The sequence below is a fragment of the Octopus bimaculoides genome, chromosome 10 (genome assembly GCF_046866305.1).
Source record: "Octopus bimaculoides isolate indiv1 chromosome 10, ASM4686630v1, whole genome shotgun sequence".
NCBI classification, from domain to species: domain Eukaryota; kingdom Metazoa; phylum Mollusca; class Cephalopoda; order Octopoda; family Octopodidae; genus Octopus; species Octopus bimaculoides.
The window spans coordinates 95,700,362-95,708,389 of NC_142937.1; the positions used below are offsets into that span (position 1 = coordinate 95,700,362).

The window sequence follows — 8,028 nt, forward strand, 5'->3', positions numbered from 1 at the left end:
TTTTCTGCAGTGGTGGCCATAACCAGAATCTACAGGTGTACATAATAAATTGCAGTGTAGAGTAGAAGTTGTCCAGACTACAACACTAGTCTCCATATGATTAACCACTACACGTCAGAGTGTGAACTATGATGTTTTGCTAGTGAAAGATATGGAATATGTGGAACGGTAGACCTGTGAGTCAAAGCAAGTAATTTGATTAAGTATTTGTGTGCAACAGATCTGTTCAATTAGCGCTGAATTGAGGCTACATACTAACAACTCCATAACATAACTGATGATCAAGAAGATAAAGCTGATAATGATGACAATAAATGGATCAGCTTTCAAAAGGAACAGGACAACCGTATCTCTTTCAGCAGCGTAAAGACTCAATTTCTGGAAAATATCAAAGAAATAGTTTTGTACCTTTACGAGGGAGTGCTGAAAAGTTCCTGGTGTTGGGTAAAAGAAAATACAGGAGGATCAGTTAATTACAATTTTATTCAACATAATCCCTTCTCAGATTCACATACTTATTGCAGTGGTCCTTCAGTTTTTCAAAGTCCTGTCAAAAGAACTTGAAAAGTCAGGCTTCCAACCAAACCTCTGTAGCAGCAATCACTTCTAAATCAGAGTGAAATTTCATTCCTTTGAACTGTTTGTTCAGTTGTAGAAAGAGGGGATAGTTGGAGGGGGCCAAGTCAGGAGAGTAAGGTGGGTGGTCTACCAATTTGACCAATATGAAATGCAAGAGGATAATATCTTGAGGTCATGCTCTGGTTTTTAATCGTCATCTTTATCTTTCTTTCTGGCACCACCCCAATCCACCCCATATAATGCAGAGGAGCTCTGAATCTTCCCCCACTCAACCAGCCCCACTGGTCACCAATTTTTGTCTCATTAACTCCTAACACTACTCTTTCTCTTTCCTTTCTACTCCTCCCTTCGCCTGTCTCTGTTCCTGTTAGTCTTTCTCTCACACAACAATAAACTTGTTTCTCCCATCATGCTTTAACTTCTCGAGGCCTTACCTAACCCCACCACCCGCTTTCCTACTCTTACTCTCAGTTGTTGGGGTCCTTCAGTCTTGGAAGTTTCAAAGTACAGGTGCCATGCAGAAAGCATCCAGTCCACTCTGTAAAATGGTTGGCATTAGGAAGGGCATCCAGCTGTAGAAGCCATGTTAAACCAGAGATACTGGAGCAAAGCATGATCCTCTGATGTTTTGGATCCTGTTGGATTGTCCAACCTATGGAAGGCAAACATAAAATAAGGGTTTCAAATTTCAGCACAATGCCAGCAGTTTCTAGGCTGGAGGGACAAGTTGATAACATTGATCTCAGTTCTCAACCCTTAAATAATGAAAGGCCAAGTCGACCTCAACAGCAATTGAACTCAGAACATCAAGACAGACAAAGTGCCACTAAGAATTTTGCTCAGCATGCTAACAACTCTACCAACTTTAAGCAAACATAAAATAATGATTGGATCTCTTCCAGCAAAGCTGAAGCCACTCAGTGACTGCATATCACGATGCAAATCTAAATTATTGCATCAAACAATACCTCTGCACTATTGTAGAGCATTTAGAGTCATTCGGCCTTTGAGCTCCATGTTTTTTACCATTTTACTATTTGTTTGTTTTACTAATTCATGTAACATATTACATCTTTATGAGTTTTTTTTTCTTTTCATCATTATTTATATTACATTCAAGATCTATATAACTACTTTTTATAAACTGGAAAACTAAGCAGAGAAAGGAGAAAACTATTCGATTATATAAAAAAAAATAATAATTTATTTACATCAAATATTCTCCAAGGTCAGATATAAAATTATTTCAAAAATTAAATTTACTAGTAATCTGCAATTTAAATTCAGCAAGAAAGTCTTTATAAAAATAGTCTGAAGAATGTTCTATTTTAATTGTTTATTGTTCAGCATTCAAAGTGATTAGCTTAGAACTTATAGAACATTTAAACTGCTATAAACAGAAATTGTGGGGATCATCTTCTTAGTGGAGCAAGTCAAGTGTTTTGTACCAAAAGACAGCATTACACTTGTAAAGACTCAAATTCACAATTAGCATGTATACTTGTTTGCTAGTATAAGACAGAACCTATTAAAATGGAATTGGTAAACAGTTCCCTAAATACTTTTATAATTTCTAGAGATGCAGCTTAATTGATGATCTTATCAAGAAAGGTGTGGTTGAAAATTCTTAAAATATTAAAAAGAATGATTTTAATTTCATAATTTAACTTCGAAGTTATCTAGAAAAAAAAAAAGACATAACTGCAATTCTTCTTACTCATCAGACAATTACTAATCGTCTGAAACTTCTTAGATATCTTATCTCAGTACTTCTGTTCTCATACATTCGGTTAATTACAGAAATTTACAGTAATGGCTTATATGGGTTCATTATTCATTTATTTATAGGGGTTTTTTTTTTTTCAATAGCTTTAGTTATTTTGTCCTCAGCCCCCTCCTATTTATCATAGTCCTCCAGGCGATCACAGAGGAATTCAAGACAGGCTGCCCCTGGGAGCTCCTCTATGCTGAAGACCTTGCACTAATTGCGGAGTCACTATCAGAACTAGAGGAGAAGTTTCAAGTGTGGAAGCAAGGACTAGAATCGAAGGGCCTTAGAGTCAACCTAGCAAAAACCAAAATCCAAATAAGTAGGAAGGTAGATAAAACACAAACCCCTTCAGGTAGATGGCCCTGCTCAGTATGCAGAAAAGGAGTAGGTAGTAACTCTATAAGATGTACCCGGTGCAAGCTATGGACACATAAGAGGTGCAGCAATATCAAAGGCAGATTAACTACGAAGTTAGTTTTTGTATGTGGCAGATGTTCCGGTGCAATAAACACTGTAAACAAACAGGAAACAGCTTCTATCTCATTCCAGTGAGAAAAACTAGAGGTAGTCGATAGCTTCCGCTATCTGGGTGACCAAGTTAGTAGTGGGGGTGGGTGCGCTGAAAGTGTAGCTGCTAGAATAAGAATAACCTGGGCCAAGTTTAGAGAGCTCTTACCTCTGCTGGCGACAAAGGGACTCTCACTCAGAGTAAAAGGCAGACTGTATAACGCATGTGTACGAACAGCCATGCTACATGGCAGTGAAACATGGGCTGTGACTGCTGAGGACATGCGTAAGCTCGCAAGGAATGAAGCCAGTATGCTCCGCTGGATGTGTAATGTCAATGTGCATACCCGTCAGAGTGTAAGTATCTTGAGAGAAAAGCTGAACATAAGAAGCATCAGTAGTGGTGTGCAAGAGAGACGATTGCGCTGGTTTGGACATGTGGTGAGAATGAATGAGGATAGCTGCGTGAAAAAGTGCCACTCCCTAACAGTTGAGGGAACCCGTGGAAGAGGTAGGCCCAGGAAGACCTGGGCTGAGGTGGTGAGGCAAGACCTTCGAACATTGGGCCTCACCGAGGCGATGACTACTGACCGAGACCTTTGGAAATGTGCTGTGCGTGAGAAGACCCGGCAAGCCAAGTGAGATCGTTGCCAGGGCCCCTGGACTGGCTCTTGTGCGGGTGGCACATAAGATGTACCATCTTGAGCGTGACCATTGTCAGTACCGCCTGACTGGCCTTGTAGGGTTTTCGAGCGAGATCGTTGCCAGTGCCCCTGGACTGGCTCTTGTGCGGGTGGCACATAAAAGACACCATTTCGAGCGTGGCCGTTTTCGTGCGGGTGACACGTAAAAGCACCCACTACACTCTCTGAGTGGTTGGTGTTAGGAAGGGCATCCAGCTGTAGAAACTCTGCCAAATTAGATTGGAGCCTGGTGTTGCCATCAGGTTTCACCAGTCCTCAGTCAAATCGTCCAACCCACGCTAGCATGGAAAGCGGACGTTAAACGATGATGATGATGATGATGATGATTTCTGTTGAAATACACTGCTTTTGTTTCACTAAAGCATTTGACCGGGTGGGGAAATAAAGAAATAAAATATTCTAATAGGTGTAAAACAACTTACTGCGAACAAATATGAAGAAAAAAAAATGCGCGCTCGCAAACGGGGGGGGGGAGGCCTCAGAACATTCATATCCTGAATGTTCCAAGACACCTCACTGGAGCCAAGAAACAAAAGAAAAATAGTGTAATAGATGTAAAAAGACTTGCTCTGAAAGAATATCTAGAACACACACTCCTTGCATTATTTATATGTTGCAAGAGAAAAAGTTCCAAATGATCAGTTTTATCAATTCAGATTTTCTTCATTTTTGATAACTACTTTTATTTCATTTTGTATTGTTTTACAAACTAAAAATGTTTTGAAGTTTTGTGGGTAAGTGCAATTTAAAATGGTTCTTAATCAACTACATCTAGTTTATATATATATAAATTATGAGATAAAATTTGTAACAACAAACCTATCCCAATTTAGAATCTTTATCAACGAAAATACGCCCAAACAAAATCAAAATATAATCCAAAAACAGGATTCTGGAAACTATTTTAAAAAAGAATGTCATTTCATAATATAGGAAAACAAGTTTAGATGGTGAGAAAGTTTACCACTTTGTGAAAATTTTAAATATAAATTGTGTACACTTGTGTCTGTATCAATTGATGTGTACATGAGTAGATGTGTGACTGTAAATATGTTTCTTTAACATCTTGATGGTTTTCTAGAAATAGAAAATTTCTTGGAATCTTCTAGTAAAGAAAGGCCATGCAAGATTGACAGAGATTTTTTTTTTAACTTGAAAAATTAATAAAGCATTAAAAGAAAAATTGTATGTACCATTTAACTATGTCATTGAAGGAAAGATGCAGGAGGATAAGTGAAATGTTTTGAACAGGATTGAAATGTAAAAAACAAGTTCTGAGAAACAGATTTAGCCTTTTATTCCCTTTGTTTTTTTCTTTTTCTGCTTTTCTATATTTTTCTTTTTTTTCTTCCTCCTTTTCAAGTTTTTTTCTCCCAGTTTTGGATTTGTATTTTTAATGTGGTTTTGTATTATAAGGCAGCGAGCTGGCAGAATCGTTAGCACGCCAGGCAAAATTCTTAGCAGTATTTTGTCTGTCTTTACGTTCTGAGTTCAAATTCCGCCGAGGTTAACTTTCCCTTTCATCCTTTCGGGGTCGATAAATTAAGTACCAGTTGCATACTGGCGTCAATCTAATCGACTGGCCCCCTCCCCCAAAATTTCAGGCTTTGTGCTTAGAGCAGAAAAGATTATATATGTATTATATACATAGGTGTTATATTCCAATAAAAGTATTAATATTTCGGGTAAAAAAAAAAAAAATAGCCATTTAGAAGAGCAACTTCTTTCAAAACTGTGGGGTCAGTAGCTATTAGAATTAAAAAAAAAAAAAACAGCACTCTCATGGTCAGAAGTGAAAGTAGAAAAATCTGACAAGGAACGTTACTGCTGGTTTGAGTTGATTCTTTGGCTACTGACTGGCCAGAGCTATCTGTCTGCCTCTCTCTCTCTCTCTCTCTATATATATATATATATATACATATATATATATATCTGTCTATCTATCTATCTGTTTGTCTGCCTATCTCTCTCTCTATATCTATCTATCTATCTATCACTCGTCCGCCTTCGTTTGTGTTCGTAGAATTTATCAAATTAGAAAACGCAAATTTAATATAAAAATATATTTTCTGAAATTGCAAATTATCTAAAATATAAAAATATAATTTTCAACAGAGAGAATTTATCAAAATAAAAAACAAATGAAGTTGAAGTTAAGTTTAAAAATAAATGTGATACTTATTCTCCGTAGATACTTATACTCTGTAATGTTTCAAACGCATGGATGTAGGTGTCGAATTTGTTCCAATAACTTTCCGAAGATTTCGTCCTTGAATTCATAACGCCACATGAATTCAATGAGATGCGACTGAAGTAAACTTCGGGCTGTTCCATTTACTCTTTTGTTGCAATTCTTTACATGCTTCCATAAGCATTCTATGTGGCTAGTTGTGGCAAAGGTTATCGGATCAACAAAATTTATGGAATGATTTACAGTGAAATGTCTATATCCTAGCTGATTGAGCGTATTATATGAACGCCAGAGGTGAGAAATTATAGTCGTACCAGGCAATGTACGCTCTTGTATAATTTCTAAAAGAGTGTCTGCAGACCGGTCTTCCACTGCCACCAAAAAACATCTTCTTGTATCCCTTTCCAAAGCACCAAGCACCCACTGCGTTTTAACTCAATGGCCAACATTGTATTTTCTTCTTATAAATGCACTTTCATCTATCTCCACAATTCGGTTTGGCCTTCCGAGCTTAATGTCTTGTGCAACGTGGCTACATTCGCTATACGACATTCTTGGGATATTCCCTTTGCTCAATAATATGATATATCTATAATTCGTTCACACTTCAATTTACTATTTTCTAGAAATGTTCCTTTTCTAATCGAAACCATTTTTCTACAAGGCCTTCCACATGACCATATCACGCCATCCGACAAATTTGTTTTTGGCTACTTCCATCATGCTAGCTCCACACGAAGAGCATATTTTGGGGGGTATTTAAAAGCCCATGTCTCTTAAGCCAATTAATACTCTCTGCTGTTGTAGCGGTGGCGATGGCAATATCGCGGAGATTAATTCCATTTACACTGATATATGCAGAAGTCATAGCAAAAATCCGAAAGTGAAAAACCTTCAACTAATTTTTTCACACGTGTTCTTTGAAATCAAAGTAAACAACTTTGAATTACGCGCGGTGGTGGGGCTGATGGGTGTATGTGATTTGTTTTTAAAAACAATAATGAATAATGCAAAAATATATTTATTTATAAAGTTTAAACTGAACTTCATTTGTTTAAATTCTACGGAAACAAGCGAAGGTGAACGAGTGATAGATAGATAGACAGACAGATAAATAGATGGATAGAGAGATAGGTAGGCAGACAGACAGACACTCAAACCAGCAGCAACGCTCCTTGTCAGATTTTTCTACTTTCACTATTTAATCCCCATCAACGTGTGGTGATGATAAATAACCTAACAGCGAAAAAGTATCAAGAAAAGAGCGAAGGGGAAGCAAACATAAACCGCTATTTTGAAAGGTTATGTCCCTTGAATACAATTGTTGCTAATTTAACTATAAATTATTCTTTCACGTCACAGAGACAAAAAGGAAAAAAAAATATGAATGTTGTCACCACCATAGACTCCAGTTGGTAATTACGTTAAGGAAATAAAACCTTGTTAATGTTAAATAAAAAGAACGATATTGAATCAAAACGTAAAGGTTTTTAAGCAGTAATACATGAAGCATGCCCTCAGATAGAAACCAAATCAAGTGAGCAATGCAAAGCTTTGATTTGAAGGGAAGATGTCAGGATGTAAACTCTATTGACGGATGCCCTTTTATTAAATTTAAATTAGGCAAAAGCGTTTTTGGAAGATAAATGATACTAAAGAAACTTGACTCATACCAGAAATATTTCTACTATAATTCTATACTTTTTGAATAGAGATGAAGTAATATTGTTATAAGTAGGAAAATGGGAAGCATTCATAATATTTGTAAATGGATGAATAATGAGATTTCAAATGTGACAATTCAGATCGTTAGAAGGGTTATCTTGCAAGAAAAAGACAAAACCAAAAATACCAGAAATTCTCAAAACTATTTAATTTCTGCTGCCTTTAAAAATATTTATATAGCTTTTAAAAATGTCAACATTTATCCTTTTTAATGCTTTGCCATGAAACTCAATCTTCAGCAGTTTTAAAAGAATTCCAGCTCATTACTTCCAGCATGATTTTTTTTGGGGGGGGGGGGGATTTTCATAAATTGTATTCTCTCAGAGAAAGAAGGCAAATGCAATGTATTATTTGAGCTAGATGCAACTTTTAATAGTTTGTACTTATCAGATTGTGTGGTTACATTCAAGATTACATAACTTGAGAAATGAAAACCAAGATTCTATCACAATTTAAAAAATAACTCTTTCTCCTTCGTACATTCCACAAAATTCCATTACTGAGAACTAATACATTCCTGGCAAATGAAAAACTGATTCTATCACTGTTAT

At 36.5% G+C, this 8,028-nt stretch overlaps 1 pseudogene across 1 annotated transcript; it reads right to left on the reverse strand.

Annotated features, from left to right (window-relative positions):
• Positions 1-1,589: 1,589 nt before the first annotated feature.
• LOC149133964 (uncharacterized) lies at positions 1,590-7,049 on the reverse strand (annotated as a pseudogene). Its single transcript, XR_016243509.1, has one exon. The product of XR_016243509.1 is annotated as an uncharacterized LOC149133964 (transcript).
• Positions 7,050-8,028: the final 979 nt, after the last annotated feature.